Source organism: Octopus sinensis, linkage group LG14 (assembly GCF_006345805.1).
Source record: "Octopus sinensis linkage group LG14, ASM634580v1, whole genome shotgun sequence".
Classification (NCBI taxonomy): domain Eukaryota; kingdom Metazoa; phylum Mollusca; class Cephalopoda; order Octopoda; family Octopodidae; genus Octopus; species Octopus sinensis.
In genome coordinates, this window is record NC_043010.1 from 45,945,597 (window position 1) to 45,970,995 (window position 25,399).

General features: G+C 37.0%; 1 protein-coding gene across 3 annotated transcripts in view; it reads left to right on the forward strand.

Moving 5' to 3' along the window:
- The window catches only part of LOC115219143 (retinol dehydrogenase 11), a 51,951-nt gene that overhangs the window by 6,936 nt on the left and 19,616 nt on the right, over nt 1-25,399 (forward strand). The window contains exon 1 of one of the 3 annotated variants that reach the window (XM_029789241.2): nt 13,729-13,854. The exons of 1 other annotated variant lie outside the window; for it this stretch is intronic. The gene's annotated coding sequence lies outside the window, so the exon portion shown is untranslated. Of the gene's footprint in view, nt 1-13,728; nt 13,855-23,583; nt 23,636-25,399 lie in introns of those variants that run through there. One more of the 3 variants, XM_036508981.1, reaches the window with a different exon arrangement.

Here is a 25,399-nt window from a genome sequence, read left to right on the forward strand (position 1 = left end):
CAATAAAATAAAGTCCCAGTTGAAATATTTGGTTTAACCCCTTAGCATTGAAATTGTTCTGTCAAAATAATGCATATTTATTCACATTGTTTTGAATTGACCATGCATTATCTTGTAGCTTCAAGATTTTAACAATGTGAATGTTTATCTTTAGAATTACATTGTATTAGGTTGTTCGGAAAGTTCGTGCCAATTTTTAAAGGAAAGAAAAAGGTCAATAAATACTTACCATTACATTTTTAATCAACCAAATATGAACCATTTTGTTGCACAATGTGTCTCCATCTTTCCTTTAACTTGAAAATACCCTCTTCCCAGAACTGAGGTGGTTTCATGGCAAAGAATTCATCAAGGTATCTTTTTACGTCATCCAAGGAATTGAAATTTTTACCATTAAGACTATTCTGCAGAGACCTGAATAAATGGAAATCTGAAGGAGCAATATCTGGTGAATATGGAGGGTGGGGTAACACATCCCAACTAAGCTGCAGCAATTTTTGTGTGGTTCCCAAAGCATCAAGTGCCGAAAATGAAATTTCTTATCTTCCATTTTAAAGGGTTACAGAATTAACACAGGTTATAGGAACATAAACCTTCTTCCATGAAAAGATAGCTTAAACTGTGCTCTAAATGGATGTGTAGTCAAATCCTATTTTATGGACTCAACTATGTTCTAAAATAAATCGAAAGGTAAGTTACTATAAATTGGCATGAACTTTCTGGACAACCCAATAGAATAGGTGTGATAGGCTGGATCTTGCCAGTTTGAGCATAATATAGGTAGAATATTTAGGCTGATTTAAATGCTAAAGGGTTAATAAAATATGAGTCAAGTACTGGAGATTTATTTCTTTTGATAGATCCCTCCCCTAGATTTTTGACTTTGTGCTTAAGTTTGAAACTATGAAGAGTTGTGCACTGATAGAATCCTTAGAGATTGGACAAATTTGCCATGTGGGATTTAATTCTGGTTCTTTACATTCTCAACTCAAATCCTATTAAGGTCAACTTTGCCCTCAATCCTTCTAGGGTTGATAAAATAAAGTACTAGTCTAATGCTAGGGACAATATATTTCGCTAACCCCATCCTCTAAATATTAGCCTAAAAAACATTCAAGCGAGGTCGTTGCCAGTGCCGCTGGACTGGCCCTCGTGCATGTGGCACATAAAAGCACCCACTACACTCTTGGAGTGGTTGGCGCTAGGAAGGGCATCCAGCTATAGAAACTCTGCCAGATCAGATTGGAGTCTGGTGCAGCCATCTGGTTCGCCAGACCTCAGTCAAATCATCCAACCCATGCTAGCATGGAAAGCGGATGTTAAACGATGATGATGATGATGTACCAATATTTGAAATTATTACTAGCTGAAAATGCCTTACACGATTTCTCTCAGTTCTATACGTCCTTTGCTTTTATTCTGTCTAAGATAAAAAAAAAATAATACCAGTCACATACTGGGGTTGATATGATTGACTGCTCCCTTCTCCCAATTTTTTCACCTTGCATGTATATATAAGAAATCATTTGAATGCATTAGAAAGATCATTAGAATGTCAAATAAAATGCCTTACAGTATTTGTTCCACTTCTCTACTTCTGGGGTTCAAATTCCACTAAGGTCAACTTTCTCTTTCATCCATCCAGAATTGATAAAAAAAAAAAAAATACAAAATTGAAAATTCTGTTTTTTTAGCTAAATCAGAAACTATTATTATTGTTATTATTATTAGAACACATGGCCTAGTGGTTAGGGTGTATTGCAAGATTATGGTTTCAATTCTTAGACCAGGTGGTGCATTGTGCTCTTGAGCAAGTCACTTCATCTCACATCGCTCTGCGATTACTTCTACACCTGACACATGCTACACTGTACACCTGTTCAGACCAATGTCGATTTGATGGAAAGAGCATGCTAATGTGTGGTACAAACATTTCATCGCTATATACAAATCATTTGTGCTGGTCAGTCGGCAAAAGCTGAACATTCATACACCGTCTTCGATAAGAGAGTCCATCATCATCATTATTATTATTATTGTTATTGTCGTTGTTGTTGTTGTTGTTGTTATTATTATTATTATCATCATTATTATTATTACTAAGGCAGCAAGCTGGCTGAATTGTTAGCATGCTGGGCTAAATGCTTAGCAAGCATTTTGTCAGTCTTTATGTTCTGTGTTCAAATTCTGCCAAGGTTGACTTTGCCTTTCATTATTTCGGGGTCAATAAATTAAGTACCAGTCAAGTACTGGGATCAATGTGATCGACTAACCCACTCACCACAAATTTCAGGCCTTGTACCTTTAGTAGAAAAAATTATTATTATTATTATCAAGGCAGTGAGCTAGAAGAATTGTTAGCACACTGGGCAAAATACTTAGCAGTATTTCGTCTGACTTTATGTTCTGAGTTCAAATGCTGCTGGGGTCAACTTTGCCTTTCATCCTTTTGGGATCGATAAAATAGGTACAAATTGAAATCTGGAGTCAATGTAATTGACTAGTCTCCTCCCCCAAAATTTCAGGCCTTGTGCCTATAGTAGAAAGAATTATTATTATTAAGTCCAAATTTTGCAAGATTTTAATCAAAGAATCATCAGTTATATATTGAGGAATCTACTTCAATAACTACATCTCTTCGTTATATTTTGTGTCAATTAAGTTGGCAACCTTGTTGCTGTTTAATTCTAGGTGGACCCTAAATAAGCAGACTGATCAAAAGTATTTCCATCCATCTTCACCACCAGCAAGCAACATTGTCCAATGTGTCCTTCCTCATTTGAGATGATAAGGTGCAATTTAAGAGAGATTTGGTTGCTGTTTCTAGCAAGTCAAGTGAAATACTTTATAGTCTCGATGTTCAATACCAAAAATTTAATTTTTGTGTTAGCAAAATGCAGAAATTAACTTCATTGTTACAAATGTATAGTTGATGATTATGTAAAAATATATACTTTATATGCTGTTTTTTTGTGAGCTATATCTGTAAACAACCCCCTAAAGGGGCTCTATTTTACATATAAAATGAGAATATATTTTTTTACAATTAATAATGAAAATTATTATGGATGTTTAATTTACAAGTTGAATGTAATTCCCATATTGAAGACATTGTACTAGCAAATGAGATATTAATTCATATTATTTATAAAACATGTATAAATATTAGTAGCTTTATTTTTTTAAATTATACAATATTCTTTCTTCTTGTATCCTACTTGAAAGGTGCTGTTCTCCTGCTGAAAATTTTGTAATAACTTAAAAAATATGAGTGAAAATACAAGTGTTTATAAATTTAGATTATAAAAGAATGTAAAGCTATTGGTCGTTCGAATGTTTTTCTTTTCATCCTTTTTTCATAAACATATATGCATGCATACATACATACATACATACATACATACATACATACATACATACATATTACTTCACCAGTAAGCTATTTAAGAAGACGTAAGTACTCTTCTCATTTTACTTGGACTTAGTAACTAAGCCAAGATTTACTTTGATGCTATGAAAAAGCCCGAGATGTGCGAAAAACTCTGCTATCACATGGGAATTTTTAAACATGCCAGCATCAATCACAAGTTTGTTTCCAACCCACAAGCATTATACAGAGAGATGAGGAAGGAAAACATTACCATTAAGAAAGCTCCCTCCCAAGAAGATCTACAATTATTCTGGTCAAAAATTTGGAACAGAAAGTGGGATTTCAACCCGAATGCATCAAAGTTATATAAAACTGAGAGTGAATACTGTACCAACACTGACAGTAAAACATACAAAATTGATGCAGAAACCTTCGCTAAAACAGTTGGCAAACTGCAGAAAGGGACCTAATAGAAACTGAGGATCCATACCAGCAAAGTTGTAAACTGGGGATTCATAGCAGTAATTACAGGGTGCAGGGAAAGTTTTTACTTTAGCTACATTTTTTGTGAGAAACAGCTAAGTTTCTAGCCACTGAAACATGTTCTTCCAGAGAGTGTTTTTGCAAACCTACCAACTACATGGTTCCAGATCCAGTCCCACTGTGTGGCATCTTGGCCAAGTGTCTTCTACTATAGCCTTGGGCCAACCAAAGCCTTGTGAGTGGATTTGGTAGACGGAACCTGAAAGAAGCCTGTCGTATATACCATAAATCCTCGAGTATAGTCTGCCCTTGAGTATAATACGCAGAGGATTTTTAGTGGGCTGTACCTCTGAAAAACCTAAACTTTGTGTATAATACGCTCCCCACCTTCTTAACTTGAGTCAAGGAGGTCTATATAACGTCCTTGGTTTGTAAAAATGTATATGGTAATGTCCTTTATTATTATTGTTCATATAACATAATGCAAACGTGTAACTTTTTTGTGCATTTTGTTTACAGAAATTAAATAAATAACAGTAATAATGTTTAATAAATGTTGCTTACTGCAAGTTACGAATGATTCTTTTATGACTTCATTGCTTTCAGGTTTAGCTTAAGGTATTTTCGTGCTCGACATTACAAAATGTGTCTGAATAAACATTGCCACAGCAAATAGAGACTCGGACATTGCTTAGAAAATAATTTTCTTTTTAAACCTTGTATATAGCATGCACTAGGGATTTTGACTTTTAAATTTTGGGAAAAAAATGCGGATTATACTCGAGGATTTACGGTATGTGTGTGCTCATGTGTCTGTGTTTGTCCCCCCAACATCGCTTGACAACTGATGCCAGTGCATTTACGTCCCCATAACTTAGCAGTTCAGCAAAAGAGACCAATAGAATAAGTACTAGCCTAACAAAGAATGAGTCCTAAAGGTGGTGCTCCAGTATGGCTGCAGTCAAATGACTGAAACAAGTAAAAGAATAAAAGCGAGTGAAAAACAAAACAAGAATTTTGAAAGTAGCGATAAAATTAGTTTTTAAACTCTGAATGACTATGGGAGTTCACCTGAATAAAAGAGTAATCAAATGGGTCCATAGATTTTAAATGGTTGAGAAACACTGCTTTGGTCAATGTGAGAATCATTAGATAAACAGTATTGGTAATTATCATATGATGATTTCATCCTGTTCTGTAACTTTCTTATAGGAAAAAATACATTTAACTTATACATTAATAAAAAACAGTTGTATAATTTATGCAATTCTTTTGTATCTATTCGAGACTTTCAGTAATGTAGCTCTCATGTAAAACAATAGTTACTAGTATCCAGTAATTTTTGACAGCCCAGTCAGAGAAGAATGGCAAGAGCTGTGAATTTTTTATGAGATTTCAGAGACTGTTAGGAGAAAGGAGGGAGAAACTATGACTCATCAGATATCTGCAGACCAGAAATATAATTCATTAATGGCACCCAAGGACCTGGTTTCTTAAGTGTTCTTTAACTGACCAGATCTCTATATAAACCAGTGAGGAATTTAGCCTATCATCATCCAAGAACAAGTAGAGTCCATTTAACAAGCTTCCAAATATCAGTCACAAGGCTTATGTTAATGTAGGTTTGTACAAAAGGCGCTAGCTTAAGGTACCATACATTGGGACTGAATCAAGAAACTTATGATGGCAGGAAGTGAACTTCAATTCATTGAATCACAACCACACTTGTGCATAGATATTTTATGCTTGCTTGTCACTCTATCTAAAAGAAAGAAAAATTGGAGAAGATAAAGAAACAAGATACCTGGTAGTATCTAGGTTATATAAGAAGACCAACCCAGTAATGTACTAAGTGAGGTGCAGAGCTGAAGGGAGTGGAGTTGCATGATCACTGACAGCTTTAGGCATGGTTCATGAAAATATGTTACATACCATGATATCTTTAATCCTTTTGATATCAACCCACACAAGCTGACCCTTGGTTCTGTGGTACAAACTTTCTATTTTAAAGTGATTTAACTTAAAATTTCCCATTAATTTTGTTGTCTAGGAAGAGTCATTATGCCAATATTTATTTCTTTACTACCCACAAGGGGCTAAACACAGAGGGGACAAACAAGGACAGACAAACGGATTACGGCGATTATATCGACTCCAGTGCGTAACTGGTACTTAATTTATCAACCCCGAAAGGATGAAAGGCAAAGTCGACGACGGCGGAATCTGAACTCAGAACGTAACAGCAGATGAAATACAGCTACGCATTTCACCCGGCGTGCTAACGTTTCTGCCAGCTCACCACCTTCATCATTATGCCAATATTATTAGCACATGCACTGGTTCAATTCCACTCCTTTATTATTAGTCAATTAGTTAAATATCCAACTAACTAATCAATTATTTGTTTAATTTGGTTAAACAGTAAATCATTTGTTTTTGTCAAAGCACTTTCATTGCTATTTCCCATTAAAATTTTATGTTAATTTATGTTCCAAAAATTAGCTTAATAACAACAAAGTTATTTTATTATGTACTTGATTAATCTTTAAATTAATTGAAATAAAGAGGATGTATTTCAATATAAGCACAGCAACAAAAGGTTAATCTGTAGTAAAATCCACATTTTTAAAAAAAATTTTATTTTAATGTTTGGCTTTTGAGTTTGAGTGAGATGTCAAGATAGCCATTACACTTAACTGTTATTTGAAATCATAAGTCATATTTACTTAAAATCATTATTATAGCACAAATGGGTAATTAATATGGTGAAGCAAGGACAGCTTGTTGGGTAATATCAACAACTATAGGTACAAGGTTTGGTTTCATGAATTTCGTATCTTTTATAGTATTTTGAGGAGTCATAAATATAAGTTCTTTATTTTCCTGTTATTTTGGCATTTTCATTTACTTCCTCATCCTCTAATTATTGATAGCTCAGGTGACAAGTACTTTTTATTTTTTTTTTTTTTTACCTGTTACTTATTCTGTCAGTCTCTTTTTGCTGAACCACTAAGTTATGGGAAGATATACATAGATGAGGTGGTATGAAGAAGTTCCTGGACTTGTTTTGTAGGGCTCCAACAAATGGCAGCACGCAGTTGTGTACACAGTGAGATGAAGGTCACAGCGACCTTCATGAGGCAGTGTGCTAGCTGACATTGCTGTGTTTACTTCATAACTTGTGAAATTTGTGTTTTTGTGATCATGTGTCTGCTGTAGTCTGCGATTTTGTCATAGACAGAATAAGAAGCCAACATGAAATTTTGTGTTAATCTTGGGAAGTGTGCCACAGAGACACTGAATATACTTTGGCAAGCTTATAGGATGAGGCAATGATTGTACACAGTGTTTTGGGTGGCACTGGCTCTTCAAAAGCAGAAGAATGTCCCTGAAAGACAATGAGTGATCTGGAAGACCTGCCACGAGCGTCGCTCCTGGAAATGGGAAGAAAATTTATCAGGTTTTGTATGAAGATCACTGGAGGAAATCAACAACGTTTTGAAGTATTTGAGGGACACATTTTGTGAAAGCTACCAGATCAGTAGTAACTTAGATTCTTCATGACGATACCAAGTTCTCCTCGCACATGAGTTCCTTGCTAAAAACAATATGGTATTACTTCTGCACATACTCTATTCATCAGATTTAGCACCTGTGGACTTCCATCTCTTCCCCATGAGGAAAATGCAGCTCAAAAGTCGCCATTTTAACACTGTTGTCAAGATCCAGAGTGAATTGCAGAAGGTCCTCAATTCACTTGCAGAAAATGACTTCCAGGCTGGATTCCAAAAGTGGCAGGAATGCTGGGACCAGTATATTGTTGCACAAGGTGACTATTTCAAAGGAGATGATGTTAAAACTTAGGTAAATAAGTTACTTTTTATTAAACATGGATCTAGTTGGTTTGGCTGCCAGCATCAATTCTGTTTGAACTGATTTCATATTCAGTAGAATGATGCACTTTTATTGGCTAATGAATGATGTGAAAATCGTTTTCACTATAAATCAATAAATTTTAAACTTAAAAAATAGGACCAAGTGTTTATAATACATTTATCACATTAAAAACCTAACATAAAAAAATAGAGTAAAAAGATAAATCAATGAATTTAAAGAGTTATTAGCAATTAAAGTTTGAAAATTTTGGATAATTTTAGCCAATTGTAAGCAACAGATACATTCATGCCTGTTTCCATAGTAACGAGTGGAACCAAGAACTCTTTTATCTGTGAGGAAGTAAGTGTTGATAAATTTTACATGGTATTCTGTTGGAAATTTTACTGTTTGATTATGGCAGCAAGCTCCTGTAACCCCACTTCTATGATGAGTTGAGGCACATGGCCTGGTGGTTAGAGCAGCGAACTCGCGGTCAAGGGATTGCGGGTTCGAATCTCAGACCGAGTGATGTGTGTTTTTATGAGCGAAACACCTAAGCTCCATGTGTCTCTGGCAGAAGGTAATGGCAAACTTCTGCTGACTCTTTCGCCACAACTTTCTCTCACTCTTTCCTCCTGCATCTTGCAGCTCACCTGCAACAGACCAGCATCCCGTCCAGGTGGGGAACCTATACACCAAGGAAACCGGGAAACCGGCCCTTATGAGCCAGGTGTAGCTCAAGAAGGAACAAAAACTTTTATGATGCAAACACTGAAAACAGAGGAGAATATTGTGTTGTACCTTCAAGAAAAGGGTACAGTCCGAATCATGACACACTGGAAGAATTCCTACATCACTCAATTCTTCCAGGAACCACAATTTTCAGTGATTTGTGGAGGGTGTACTCTCACATTTCTGAAGTTAGTGGTTACAATCTTAAGCATAGAACGGTGAACCACATTGTTGGGTTTGTTAACTTGAAAGATGGTACCCACACTCAACAAGTGGAGAGTACGTGGGCCTCTGTGAAGCGAAGTAATAAATGACTCTGTGGCACTCACCATTCTATGGGAGATTCATATCTCTGTGAATTTATGTGGCACAGGAGATACAAAAATTGTGATTTGTTTGAGAAATTGATTGAATGTATTTCTAGCTTGCATTTTTAATTATAAAAATATTTTGTAATAGTGTATGCTTAAATGTTTGTTTTTTAAACATATTTTGTTCACTCTTTTATTTCCATATATAACATATACACATGTACATCTTTTAGAACATTGACATTTTATAAGATTTTGCTGACAAATTTTTTAAATTAACATAAACATTTATTTACATGAAAGAAAATTACTGGAGAACCTTTATCTAATTCTTCAAATCTTTCTGTTAAAACTGTATTGAAACCATTTGTGGGGAAAAATTGTAATGCGTTTATTGCAGGTAACGTGTTGTTCATCGCATTTGCATTAAATGCATATTGAATGCTTAAAACTACTTGTTTAAACGTTTCTTTTTGTCATTGATGTGGTTGTGATCTGTGCTAAAAATAACAGCTAAATAACGTTTTTTGGATAAATCTTTTAAGTTTGTGCTATCGCATTAAATGCATATTGAATGCTTCAAACTACAAAACGCGTGTTGTTTACAAATATTGACAACACATGCTGCTTTCAGGATATTGATGACAAAATGTATAGTTATGCACAAATTGACAACTTCCAAATCCTGTTTTCTGATTGGGTGAAAATGATCAAAGTTTAAACGTCTATAAATGTTTAAAAACATTTATCTGGAAAAATGAAATTACTCCAGCAATTCAGCTTGGAAAAGTATATTATTATACCAAATTTTAAAATTTTCCATAAACTTTAATTTTTGAAATGCTGGCAGCCAAACCAGTTTGATCCTTAAACATAACTATTTGATACCACCTCGATCATGTTACACAATTTCTTACAGAATTTCTCAACTCCCGAGATCCTCCAGGACTTCCTCCCCATGAACTTAACTTAGAAGTCGGTTGCCCTGTCATCCTCCTATGCAATCTAAACACACCCACCCCATGCAATAGAACTTGCCTTTTGGTCAAATAATTGATGGACCACATTACTGAAGCCCAAATTTTCATGGGACACAGCAAAAATGATACCATTTTCATTATCAACTTGAAATGACTTCTAGCTATGGGCTAATTCAACTTAAACCATCCAATAATTAAGCCAAAAGACAGGTGCATTTGAGTATGTGTGTGTGTATGTGTGTGTGTGTGTGTGTATCTTTCCATAACTTAGTGGTTTTCAAGAGCTGTAATGATGGCTCACATAGCTTAAATATTACAGTATGCTGTCATAATAATCTCAACTGTAAATTCATATTTGTGGAAACTTGTGTTTGCTTTTATTTCTCAGTAATTAAATAATCCAGTCACTTATTTTCTTGCCCTCATCAGAGTGATAGTAACGAAGTTGAAAGCAAAGCCTTATTTGACAGGTATCTTTCATGGTAAAATTTCACAGTTGTCAAACTCAATATTAAGAACGAATGAAAATGGAAAATTTTTTACAATACTTCTGTTTTCCATCACTGTGTGCTGTTCTTAGCTGTTTACCTTTCTACTGGGTCACCAAGTTAAATGCCCTGGTGAGAGTGTTGGAGAAAAGGTGTTGAGCAGGGTTGGAAAAAAAAGTTTGAATTGTTTACTCACTCATTCAGTCATGAAGTAGGATAAATCAATAGTCTATATAAATATTTTGCTTTGTGCTTGAACTAAAAGAATTTCTATAATCCATTCCGTCCTTGTTAATATAGAGAACTGTCGGCTGATTTGCAAATATGTGTAGTTGTGGGAGACTAACTTATCTAAATTTAGAAAACTGAAAGTCGGACAGTACAGACAAATAAAGTAACATTGTTTTATGTTGGTAAATACTGAAAAGAACCCCAGCAAAGAGAGCTTCATCACTAGTAATTTCAATATCTTATAACAGCAACCTTAACACATGCAATAATGCAGCAACAATACACTGAATTCATAAGGAGTGAAGAAATCTGATTACAGAATGATAAGACATTTCTTAAGTCAATAGCAATGTAGCAGCCATTAACACTACAGTGGAAGTCTCTACACAGGTTCTCAATCCCCATGCTAGAAATACCAGCTAAATCTACTCTAATCATTATGCTCAATCCTTTTTTCCTATTATGCCACCTCTTAAATTCCCTCCCCACCTTCCTGCTCTTACTTTTCCAACAGTTGGTGATTAAGGAAGGTTCACGAAGAATACCTTTGGTATCAATCTTAGTAATCTAGGATGAGACCCAGTAAATAATAAAAATAAAATGGAAAGATATATTAAATAAATTTAGTCATAGACAACTTAATACTTAAATAAAATATGGGCTGATGGGATGTTACATAATCTGGTATACAAAATTGAAGTAGCCATCTTGTGAGGTGTGGCTGTGTGGTAAGAGGCTTTCTTCGCAACCACATGGTTCTGGGTTCAGTCCCACTGCATGGCACTTTGGACAAGTGTCTTCTACTATAACCTCAAGCTGACCAAAGCCTTTGGCAGGTGCATTTAGCAGAAGGAAACTGAGAGAAGCCTGTTGTGTGTATATGCATGCGTATGTGTGTGTGTGTCTTTGTGTCAGGAGAGGGGGTAAGTCAATTACATCAACCCCAATGCTTGACTGGTATTTATTTTATCAACCTCAAAAGGACAAAAGGCGAAGTCAACCTTAGCAGAATTTCAGCTCAGGATGTAATGATGGACAAAATGCTGCTAAGCATTTTCCCCAGCATGCTAATGTTTCTGTCAGCTCACTGCCTTAGTGTTAGATATAATATTGCTTTCAAATTGCTTTCAAACTTTCAAAGGCCTGCAAGTTCAGAGGAGGGGGAAAGTTTATTAATTCAACCCCAGTCCTAGTGCTCAACTGCTACTTATTTTATTGACCCCCAAAAGAATGAAAGACAAAGTCGACCTTGGTGGAATTACTTCTTTTAGAGAACACATCAAACCACCCAGTGAACTTTATTTTTAGTTTCTGATAATGTAAGAGTTAAGTATATCCCCAAGAATATGAATTCTTCTCCCTGGGCCATGGATCATGATTTGATAGTTAACTTCAAGGTACATTATCTGAAAACTTCAAACAACTTATGATAGCAATTGACAGAGAAGATACACCTACAGATAGAAACTTAATAGATGCTGTAGATGATGTAGTTAAGTCATGGGATGAAGTGAAACCTTCAGCTTTGAATGGTACTTAGAGAAAATATATGACCAGATTGCTTCTGTGACTTCACAAGTTTTTTACGAGCAGAAAGTCTACACCAAATTCAGAAAGAGATTGTGGCTCTTGTATTTGGTCATCAAGTATGAAATTTGTAGAAAAGACAAAAAAGTTTGCTAATGTTTTATAAATACAAGGAATAGTTTTATTCAGAAAATATGTACCCATATTGTCAATACACTTTTGCCATTTCAACGGTAACTTGTCCAGCCCAGAACTGTAAAAGCTTTGCAATCCAGAGTCAATAAAATCTTGGAAGGCCTGTTTTACAGCATCATTGGAATAAATTTTTTTTCCTATCAAAAAATTATACAAGTTTTGGAAGAAGTGGTAGTCAGTGGGGGAAAAATCAGGTGTGCATGGTGGATGATGAAGAACTTCCAACTCCAACGCCTGTAGGTTCACCAGTGTCATTTTTGTGATGTGTGGTCTGGCGTTGTCTTGCAATAAAATAGGAGTGGATCTGTTGACTAATCCAGGCTGCTTTTTTTGTAAGTTTTTGCATCATTTGATCCAGTTAGCTGCAGTGTACTTCAGCCGGGATTGATGAACCAGGTTTAATGAAATCATAATGGATCACACCTGCACTAGACCACCAAACACACACCATCAGCTTCTTTCAATGAATTTTGCTTTTTGGACTGTGTTTTGGTGGCTCGTCTTTGTCCAACCATTGTGCTGAATGTTTACAGTTGTTGTATTTGATCTGTTTCTTATCACATGTTACAATTCAGTTCAAAAATGATTCATTTTTGTGACGAAAAAGTAGCATAATGCAGGCTTCCAAACGTTGCTGTTTCTGATTTTCATTGAGTTCATGTGGAACCCACTTATCCAACATTTTCACGTTACCAATTTGAACTAGATGAGTCAATATTATTTGCTTGCTAACACCAAACAGCAACAATAATTCACGGGCACTTTGAGATGGATCTGACACGATGGTGGCTTTCAGTTTGTCATTATCCACCTTTGTTTCTGGTTGACCACGTTGCTCATTTGTGAGGTCAAAGTTACCAGAACGAAATTTTTCAAACCAATTTGATATTGCCTGCTGTGTAATAACATTAAAATGAAATATTTCATTAATATTCTGAGCTGTCTCTGATGCTGCATTTCCAAGAAAGAACTCATATTTCAAAACTGTACAAATTTCCGACTTATCCATCTCTAAACAAAAATAGCAAAAAACAATTTATAAATACTTTATAAGGCACAAAATGAGTTAGAATAAAGTAATAACTGTGTCAGCTTTCTAACAAAAAATAAAGTTTGTTAAAATATAAAAATGGTGCAAAATGAGCAATTGTCAAAGTTTACCATATACCTTACTTTAAATTTCATACTTGACGACCTAATAAATGATGGAGGGTTTGAAGAAGTCATAGGGGATGATGTGGTCGAGTTGCTAGTGTCCCATAGAGGAAGTTTATCTAATGACAAGTTGATGCTGCTAAAACTAGAGCAAGCTGAGAATACTGATAAGAATACAGAAATTCCACTCCACTTGAACTGACTGCAAAGAATATTGCTAACAGATTGGCACTTAAAGAGGAAGGTCTGCAAGTTTTTGTTGATAACGACTCTAATCGTGACTGTAACATAAAAATTACAAGTGGAGTTTTCAATGGTCTCACTTACTACGCTGATCTCCACAAAGTAATAAATGTACTATAAACATCAAACAACTTTGGAAAAGTTCTTCACTCTGAAGTGGATGTTGATGATGATTAACTATCATATAGAAGATAGTGGCCCTCATCCTCTCAGTAATTTTCATTTCACCTTCAACCCTCACACAGTAGACAACATCTTTTGTGGTAAGAACATAACTTATTGCAATATTATGATTTATATTTATTCCTTAACGTATTTCTCTTCAAATGTTTTTATGTATACTAATCTAAATCGTTCGAAATTGTTATTTTCAAGCATAAAAGTGTCTGTGTTGCTTGTTTGTTGTTGTTGCTGTTGCTTTTGCAAAAAGTCAGTTGGAATGTATTATCACTTTTATACAAGTGAATCTAGTTAATTCCGCAATGATGATGACATTATATTTGCACTTAAAATAATATAATAATAATGAAATTATTGTATACAGTGCTCAGATGCACCACAACTTGTCAAAAGTGCATATAAAGCATGTGCCTTAATGTACAAATGTCTGGGAAGTGAACAGTGTATGAGTCAGATACATGTTTGCGTGTGTATGGAGGGGAGAAAATCAGGTGTAGTGTTGGCAAATTTCAGGAAGCATGGAAGTTTTGAAGGATGCAGTGCTCCGACAACTAACAACTGGTGCTGGCAGTTTGTTCTATGCTTCAGCAACTCTTAGCGTGAAAAAATGCTTCCGAAAGTCATGGGAACTGTGCTGTTTTCTGACTTTGTAAACATGTCCACGGGTGTTAGACAGGTGGAGTTTGAAAAGGTGCTCAGAGTTATTGTTTGTAAGATGGTTAATAATTTCATGGGTGTCTGCCAAGTCAGCTGCCGGATGTCGGAGTTGATGATATTTTTGAGCAATAAGATGAAAGCTTTCTTCCCCAATGGGATCCAAGCACTACAACACAATGACATGTGTGGAATGCATGGAGAACTACATTGAAAAATAAATCTCATTTGGTCACACTCCATGAGAGTATCTTGGTCAACCTTTGAACTTTTCAGTTAGCCCTTGTAACATCAGAAAGAAAGATTCCAACAGTTGATACAAAGCATGAGAAGCATTGGAGTATGTGAATGGAAGTTGTCATGTGCTTGCCATTCTCATTGAAATTAGAAACACAAGTAAAATAATTGCTGTGTGTAGATATCACAAAAGATATTGTTTAGTTCTAGATCAACTCTAATTTACCAGACTCATGATCAGGGGTATTCCAACCATGACCATCCCAGCTTTTGGGAAGTTGGGGGAGGACTTTCTAGAACTATATTATCTAAGTTGTTTCTCTTCCTTAAGATGGTGATGGGAGACTTGGCTGTTATTTTTAGCAGATTGAGTGACCATGTAGAGACCTTCCTTATTGTTTCCAAATTTTGAACGTTGTTAGAACAGAGCCTACCTCTACTGTATAGATGGTATTTGTTAATATAACAACATTTTTTTATATTATAACACTGCCTTCTATTTAGAGGGGTAACTCTATACAATGATCAGACATAACACCTTTATTAAACATATCCCTTAACATATTCTATGTAAGGTAAATTAAATGATATAGTTTGAACAGGAAATCAAAATAGCTTCAAAAGTATCAGCTTATTATGGACTTTACTTCTACTCTAGAGCATTCACCACAACAACAATAATAATAATCCTTTCTACTATAGGCACAAAGCCTGAAATGTTGGATGAGGGGGCTAGTCAATTATTGGGTTGTCCGCAAAGTCCATGCCAATTTTTTAAGGAAAGAAAAAGGTCAATAAATACTTGCCGTTGCATTTTTAATCAACCAAATATGAACCATTTTGTTGCACAATGCATCTCCATCTTTCCTTTAACTTGAAAATACCCTCCTCCCAGAATTGAGGGGGTTTCATGGCAAAGAATTCATCAAGGTATCTTTTTATGTCATCCAATGAATTGAATTTTTTACCATTAAGACTATTCTGCAGAGACCTGAATAAGTGGAAATCCGAAGGAGCAATATCTGGTGAATATGGAGGGTGGGGTAACACATCCCAGCCAAGCTGCAACAATTTTTGTCTAGTTCCCAAAGCATCAAGTGCTGAAAATGAACTTTCTTATCTTCCATTTTAAAGGGTTACAGAATTAACACAGGTTATAGGAACATAAACTTTCTTCTATGAAAAGATAGCTTAAACTGTGCTCTAAATGGATGTGTAGTCAAATCCTATTTTATGGGTTCAACCCTGTCCTAAAATAAGTTGAAAGGTAAGCTACTATAAATCGGCACAAACTTTCCGGACAACCCATACATCAACCCCAGTATTTGACTGCTTTTTATTCCATTAACTCTCAAAGGATGTAAGACAAAGTTGACCTCAGTGGAATTTGAACTCAGAACATAAGAATGCCACTAAGCATTTTGTCCAGCAATAAAAATAACTGTTTTTAAACTTTATACCTGGCTGTATGAGAAAGTAGTAGTTCATGTTTCTTTTTTGTTTCGAGAGTTTCAGCTGCTTACATTGTTATTTGTGGTTGTTGTTGCTATTTAACACTTGATTAAGCAACCTTATGTATTCCATATGTATTCCGGCCATAAACATGCTGTTCTTTTTTCAAAGCATAATGCATCTAGGACTACATAATACAACATATCCACCCATTTTTAGAATGATAGGGTGTGATATAAAGAAGATTTGGTTATTGCTTCTAGCTGGTTGAGCAGCTATCTAAAGGCTTCTGTGTAAGCTCAGTTAGCTAGATACATACAAGTGAAATTAACTCACACCTGCCATAAATTGAAACTTTGTCACACTATAATTTTAGCTGAGGGGTAAAGTTCTGATGGTGTGGTTAAAGAAAGGCACAGAGAGAGGGGGGAGAGAGAGAGGAGGAGAGAGAAGAGGGATGGGGAGGGGAGAGAGTGGTGGTGGTGGTGGTGGAGGAGGAGGAAATGGCAGTGATGGTGATGGTGACTGGATAGTGGAAAGTTTATTTTTTTAATTGAACCAAGTTTTTTTATATCACCTATCACTTAACACATGCGAATAAGTGCAATTCCATGAAATATTCACACTCATTTATGAGGCAGATATATGAAATTTAACTAAAGGTTGTATTATGTGTATGGGATATTTTTTTTTAGTTTATGGGGAAAATGGAAAAATAAGAATAAATATTTATTTTATGAGTGCTGTGTATTAAAGTCTATAAAATTGTGCATAAAGTATATTAAGTGTATATATAAAATGCATTAAGTAGTACTCTTTTACTTGTTTCAGTCATTTGACTGTGGCCATGCTGGAGCACCGCCTTTAGTTGAGCAAATTGACCCCAGGACTTATTCTGTGGATGCCTAGTACTTATTCTATCAGTCTCTTTTGCCGAACTGCTAAATTATGGGGACGTAAACACACCACCATCGGTTGTCAAGCGATGTTGGGGGGACAAACATATAAACACACATAAATATACATATACGTACATATATACGATGGGCTTCTTTCAGTTACCAACTCCACTCACAAGGCTTCGGTTGCCCCGAGGCTATAGTAAAAGACACTTGCCCAAGGTACCATGCAGTGGGAATGAACCTGGAACAAAGTGGTTGGTAAGCAAGCAACTTACCACACCTAATCATTGTATTCCAATTTCTTTCACTTTTCAATGAGTACCAGATGAGCAGCTATCTTTCCATACAGACACAACACAGGCTACACTTTCAGGTTTATTGGATAAAGTTTTCAGAAATGACACTATAGATTTACCATTAAATCCATGAAATATTCACAGGTCCCACTAGTACTAACTAAACCTTCTAATCACTATGACCACTAATTCCTACAGTAGCACCTTCTATCAGTCATTTCTTCATCAGACATGAATAAATTAGAATAATACATTTACTTGTGTTTAATGTGCATTTCTAATTCTTGGTAAAGAAATCTTAAAAACCATACTCTCATGTATAACATACTTACTTACTTGTACTTGTGGTGACATTCACCCTGGGCGGGTTGAGTCGGCTTCTTCCTTGGAAGAAATTTCGTGGGAATATGTGGATTTCATAAGTGGTCACCAACAATCCCACATGTAGAGACATCCTGTTTGCTGCAGATTGTCCGCAGACGCAGGGACAGTACGACCGAGGAGCCGCCAGTTGCTGAAACAGACACTCCGAGGATTTTCACCAGAGCCCCGTCTGCCGGGTTGTGGCCCTAATACCACTCGGTGTCAGACCAATCCGCTTTCGGTGGCCCTACCAGGAACTGAAGTTCCCGACGGCATAGCTCTGACACTACCCGTTGCCAGCGTCCCCACCACGGGGGGGGGGGCATGGACTTTGGGGATACAATATATAACATACACATTACGTTGGTGCTAAAGTAATTGCAAATTTTGTTTTGTTGACAAACAACTTTCACAATTACTTTTGTAACATGGTTTTCATGTATAATGTACACCCTTAATTTTACTGTTTAAAAATCTGGGGAAAAGTATCTATTATGAATGAATAAATATAAAAAAATTGAACAGGAGTGGCTGTGTGGTAAGTAGCTTGCTTACCAACCACATGGTACCAGGTTCAGTCCCACTGCGTGGCACCTTGGGCAAGTGTCTTCTACTATAGCCTCGGGCCGACCAAAGCCTTGTGAGTGGATTTGGTAGACGGAAACTGAAAGAAGCCCATCATATATATGTATATATATATGTGTGTGTGTGTGTGTGTGTGTGTGTGTATGTCTGTGTGTCTGTTTTTGCCCCCCTAGCATTGCTTGACAACCGATGCTGGTGTGTTTATGTCTCCGTCACTAAGCGGTTCGGCAAAAGAGACCGATAGAATAAGTACTGGGCTTACAAAGAATAAGTCCCGGGGTCGAGTTGCTCGACTAAAGGCGGTGCTCCAGCATGGCCACAGTCAAATGACTGAAACAAGTAAAAGAGTTACTCAAAGGTAACTAAAAACTATTAAGCACCTACAGTGATTTCTATGCTAATTTTCCCCCCTACATTTACAACTATTTCCTAGTATTTCAGCAAGGTTTTCCATCAGTTTCATTCAAATTAGTTGACATACTTGACACCAGGATTGACCTGGGGCTAAACAACAAACATAGCAATGGCAACAAAAGAGTATACATTGGAAAATGCTGTCCTTAATACAATATTTATGAATAAAAGGCAGGATGGTCCTGCTAGAGCCGAGCTAAACAAAATGGACTTGGACCGGAAATGGACAATGAGAAAGGAAGCGGTAAAGGAATGGTAGATGAGGACTTCAGCTGCTGTGGGAAGGTGTTTGCTAGTTACATCGGGCTGAGAATCCACCAAGGGAAGGTGTGTCAGAAGAAAGTAATTCAATAACATGGGTTGATAAGCCATAAGACATGTGGCCAGAACCCCCTGGAAAATAACCATAGCGAGGTTCATTCCACAGTTGAATTGGAACAGTCAAAAAGAGTGATAGGCGTGAAGAGGACAAAGATTAAGTGGCCGAAAGCAAATGACGCAGCGAGTTATAAAAAATTTGACAACAAGGTAGCAAGAATGATTTAAAGGGAAAAAGTTTGACTAGACAGTCAGTCACTCGCTGACACTCGACGCTACATTGAAGAGGCCAGGGAACAGAAGAAAGAAGACATGCACCCAAACCTCCAAAATAAGGGGTGGGGGGCTCGCCACGTCAAAACGGTAGAGGAGTAGGGGCTGAAACCAGATGTGGTTCTTCCTGATGATGTCTTGAGCTAACTGGATCCTATAAAGGAGCTTTTGTGGTAGCAGACCACAAAACACGGTTGAAATTCCTCAGCTACAACAAATATCCATGTAATGAGTGTCCTTATAGCTATCCCCATCAGTAATCAGCTTCCCTGTAATCCTCACCACCATCAGCAAAACCATTATTATCGCTAATAATCATTAGTTGATAATTAAACATGACCACTCTGAATGAGCCAAAGAAAGAGACTCTCCTTGAAAATTCAACCAAAGATCCCTAAAATCACATCCTAACATTTTTAAATGAAAGAGAGGACACATAGGATAACGTAGTCCCAGACAAAGTATGCTTGGTTATGAATGTATAGTCATTTGAAATGCCTTTGGTTATAGATGCGGTCAATCAAGGCTAACCTTGAGCTACACAACAACTCATATAAGCACCTGTTCAGTGGCACCAGTGGGTGCAAGCCCAGGTCCAAAATCTTTTACAAACAAGGTCAATTTTTTTTTCAATCTTAGTATCAAAACAAACACAGGTATAATTATAATAATAATAATAATAATAATAATAATATATTAATATATAATAATAATTATTATTATTGCATATGAAAAAGTAATGCTTCAAGTCAGTCCAAAAATTTTTCTATGCTTGCTCATTTTGGAGATAAAATTTTCCAGGATGTCCAAAGTGTTTTCATTACACAAGCTTTTATGTACATGCATTACAGCACATTGTGCCAGATGGTGTTGTGCCATTGTGATATAGAGTTAGGTCTTCAAATGGTGAAGTGTGTTGAAGAGACTCTCACTTGTTGCAACATAACGACATTCTCATCACAAAGGCTTGAACTAATCATGCACTATGTCGTAGGTTTGAGATTTTGGTGATCTAGTTGTTTATATTTAAAACTTTATTGGGTAGATGGTAGGCTGGACCTGGTCAGTTTGAACATAAAATCTGATACAATATTTTGGCTTGATATATCCAGCTTAAATGCTAAAGGGTTAACACCAAATTCAGAATTCATCCAAGGTTAGGGCCATGTGCAAGATGCCCTTGCACAATTCAGGCTCACAACACATAAATTCACTGCAATACAATTTCTTTTCCTCAACAGGACCTGTTCTATTTAATATTATCCCAAAAACAAATCAAAGAAGGAAAAGATCCCATCACCTTCAAATGATACCTGGACAAATTTCTTGAAGGGATATCAGGTAACCCAGTCAATTTACTGGGATTAATGATTGATGTAATTGGTTAATCATTTCCCAACAAATTTTTGGCCTTGTGTCTGAATTAGAAACAATTATTATTACTAGCAAATCTACCCATCTACAATGGAGGCATAAAATGAGGGAGGGAAGTCATAACAGCAGGGTGTATTGAGAAATGAGCAAATGGACTTGATAGATTACTGGGTGATGTCTTAGAAAAATCACATTACTGTTGGTGACACAGCATTCTGTTGCAGCTATATGACATGTGATTGTGACAAAGTGACATGTGATAATGATTCACTCCCAAACTGAAATAGGTTCCCAGCCTCTGTATCGTGAATGGTTATGTGAACCACTCCCAATGAAAGCCAAATCTTTTTTCAACCACCCCATAACAGGTATTAAGAAAAAAATGGTATTTAGGTATGCTTTTATTTTCATTGTTTACACTATTTTACACTCTTAAACATTCAAAGTTCACACATTTCTTTATTTATATTATGAATCATATTCCTTTCAATAATATCAGTATGATTACAAAACATCTTTGTAGATAATAATAACAATGATGAAATTATTGTATACAGTGCTCAGGTGCACCACAACTTGTCAGAAAGTGTGTATAAAGTATATACAGTAATGTACAAATGTCTGGAAAGCGAACAATGTATGAGTCAGATACATGCTTGTGTGTGTATGGAGGAGAGAAAATCAGGTGTAGTGTTGGCGAATCTCAGAAAGCATGGAAGTTTTGAAGGATGCAGTGCTCCAACAACTAACAACTGATGCCGGCAGTTTGTTCTATGCTTCAGCAACTCTCAGCGTGAAAAAAATGTTTCCTAAAGTCATGGGAGCTGTGCTGTTTTCTGACTTTGTAAATATGTCCATGGGTGGAGTTCGAAAAGGTGCTCAGAGTTATTGTTTGTAAGATGGTTAATAATTTTATGGGTGTCTGCCAAGTCAGCTGCCAGATGTTGGAGTTTCAATGTGTCCATGCCCAGGGAAGTAAGGTGTTCAGAATATGGCAAATGCCTGATGGAGGGTATTCTTTTGGTTGCACGTCACTGAACGGCTTCCAGATGATTGATATCCTGGGCAAGATAGGGGTTCCAGACCGGTGATGCAAATTCCAGGTGAGGTCTTACCATAGCTATATAAAGCCGCAGATAGATAGTCGGAGAGCGGCTCACAAAGGACTTGGTGAGTGATGCCAAGACACCCTCAGCTTTCTTGACAATTTTAGCGATGTGTTTTGTCCAACGCAAATCACTGTCGACAATAACACTCAGATCGCATTCACATGAAGACTTTTTGAGATTAGTGTTGTGGAGGGAGTAGGTGGACGCTGATTTTCTCCTCCCAAAATGCATGGTGGTACATTTGTCCACAGCCAGCTTGAGTTGCCAGCCCATGATCCACTGCTGCATTGTGTCCAGGTCTGCTTGCAATAGAGATCTATAGTGTACAGGATCTGACCTCTTTATTTCGAGGTACAGCTTGATGTCATCTGCATATTTCAGCACTGTAGCATTCTTTAAGTTGGCATCTATGTCTTTTAACATATGCAACAAATAAAAGGGGGCCAAGAACAAATTCCTGTGGTACACCAGATGTCATCTCATAGGGCGAAGAGTGCTGTCTTAGAACTGTGACAACCTCTTTTCGGCCGAAAATAAAGGACTTCAAACAGTTATAGAGTTCGTCTCTTACGCCCAATGCAGAGAGTTTCACCATAAGCCTTTTGTGTGGCACAGAGTTAAAAGCCTTAGCAAAGTCCAGGTAAACAACATCCACCCAGGATCCGCGATCAGTGATTTGAGTAACATCCTCAAGAAACTCGATGAGTTGATTACAGCAGCTGGAGTTAGGAATAAATCCAAATTGTGACGGCTGGATGAGGCTGTGAGACTTCCAGAAGTTCCAGAGGGTTTCCCTGATACAGGATTCCATAAGTTTGGTGATGCAGCTAGTAAGACTAACGGGACGATAGTTGACAGGTGATGTGTGGTCACCTTTTTTGAACAGAGGGATAACACTGGCAGTTTTCCACTGCTCTGGAGTAACACCATTGTCAAGACAGAATTGGAAGAATAGAGAAAGATGATATTTTCTGTTTGGTCAGCACTAATTCAAATTACTGGAGTCCATTACTCAAATCAAAGTGACATATAATTGGCTATGTGTAAACATTGAAGTGGGTAACAATACACCTAGATGATCTAAAGTCACACCTTGTTTGCTGTGAATGCGCGAGCAGAATCTTTACAAAGACTTACTTCTCTGGATATTCTAGTAATATGGGTTATTTTGATTGACAAAACTAAGGCGTAAACAACAGCCACTTTGATTAACCATTTCAAATCCTGCTCAAGATTGACACACTTCAATAATCAAACACACTATATACTGACACACACTTTTACCATTTTATTTTTGCTATTAACTGTCCTCATGACCCCCTTCATACCTACAATGGGGCCACGAACTATATGATGAAAATTCAGAGTTACTCATGGTCAGTGAATTTTTAATAAAAATGTGAAGGTAGTTTATAAATTCAAAAATTGATATACATGAAATAATCATACTTTCTGATTTGTTAATGCTTAAAACCTTCCTGATGACCATCTTTGTAATCCTGAAAAATATCGTAACCATTGGTCCAGCCGTGTGGCTGTGAAGAGGGAACAGACAAAGAGACGGACAGACAGATAGACATAACACCCATTAAAGTAAGATAACATCTATGATGCAAAATAAAGGGATAGTATCGCAAATCTAAACCCGCTAAATTCACAAACTATACAAGGCGGAAATCCAGAGTAAATCCCTGTCGGCAGAATTTTAACAAAAAGAAATCAAAGTTGATTTATTAATACAAAACTCAATAACCATACTTTTTCACATTTTTTTCCCTAAAAATCTTCCTGATTACCTCTTTTGTAATCCAAAGACACATCAAGACCATTGGTTCAGCCATTTGACCATGAAGAGGGAACAGACAGACAGACATAATGCCCATTATAGTAAGATTATCTTTGTCTTTTATCTTTTACTTGTTTCAGTCATTGGACAGTGGCCATGCTGCAGCACCACCTTGAAGGGTTTACTTGAACAAATCAACCCCAGTACTTATTTTTAAGCCTTGCAGGCATAGCTATATAGATAGGAGGCTTCGTTCTCAACCACATGGCTTTGGGTTCAGTCCCACGGCATGGCGTCTTGGGCAAGTGCCTTCTGCTATAGCCTCTGGTCAACCAATGCCTTGTGAGTGAATTTGGTTGGTAGAACTTCTGTTGTGTGTATATGTGAGTGTGAAAGGATTTGTGGGTCCTTTGATATATTGGAGGCACGTATTTTATCAGGCTCCTTTTTGCAAAACTACTAAATTACAAAGATGTAAACAAACCAACACCTTTTACCAAGTGATGGTGGGGTACAAACCCAAACACAGACATAGAAGCGTGCACACACACACACATACTGAGCTTCTTTCAGTTTTCATCTACTAACTCCACTCACAAGGATTTGTTTGGCCCAAGGCTATAGTAGAAGACACTTGTCCAAGATGCCATGCATTGAGACTGAACCTGAAACCATGTGGTTGTGAAGCCAACTTCTTACCCCACTGCTATTTTGCTGTTGTCTTTTTTGTTATGTTGTTTCAGCTACAAAGGCCACAAGTGGTTCTTGATATCTGCAGCCAAATTTGGTCTTTGTCACACAACCTCAAAAAGAAAAGTTTAATCCTTTTATCACCATGTTTCAGTTGATTTTGAAAATTATAAAGAATTCAGTTAAATAACTGTCATTATTAAGCTGGTATTTGGAGCAATAAAAGTAAAGGGTAAAGACCCCCTTCGGTCATGAATGACCATGGGACTGAACCCAGAAAGTTTCCCTCCAAGGCACAAAACCAGGTAAGGTTGTTCATGGAAGACCAACAGTTGCCCATATATATCAGCCTCCCCTCTCCATGCTACTGATGTTAACCAAGGGGAAAGTAAAGGCTGATACAGCTTGGCACCAGTGACATCATAACTCAACGTGCCAGTTGCACATAAAAGGCACCATTTGAGTGTGATCATTACCAGCATTGCCTTACTGGCACTTGAACCCTGTGCTAGTAGGGTGCTAAGAGCACCATCCAAGCGTGATTGTTGCCAGAGCGGCTAACTGGCCTCCTTGCCGGTGGCACGTAAAAGTCACCATTCAAGCGTGATTGTTACCAGCGTCACCTTACTGGCACCTGTGCCGGTGACATGTGTAAAAAGATTCGAGCAAGGTTGTTGCCAGTACTGCGTGACTGGCCCCCATGCTGGTGGTACGTAAAAGCACCCACTACATTCTCGGAGTGGCATCCAGCTGTAGAAACTCTGCCAGATCAAGATTGAAACCTGGTGCAGCCATCTGGTTCACCAGCCCTCAGTCAATCGTCCAACCCATGCTAGCATGGAAAGCGGATGTTAAACGATGATGATGATGATGATGATGATGATGAACACAACACATAGCCCAGTCTGGAAATCAAACTCATTACCTCACGATTGTGAGCCCACACTTTGGAGCGATACTTCACCTAAAGTTTATTGGAAGGTTTTAATTTTGATAACTTTAAAACAGTAAGTTTGCGTTATAGAACTAAGAATGGTGTCAGGCAGAATCATTGCTTTATCTGTTAATATATTGTAAGTTGTTGCTACTTCATCATCAAAATGAATGAACTGAAATGAATCAGGCATGGCTGTGTGGTAAGAAGCTTGCTTCCCAAGCACATGGTTCCAGGTTCA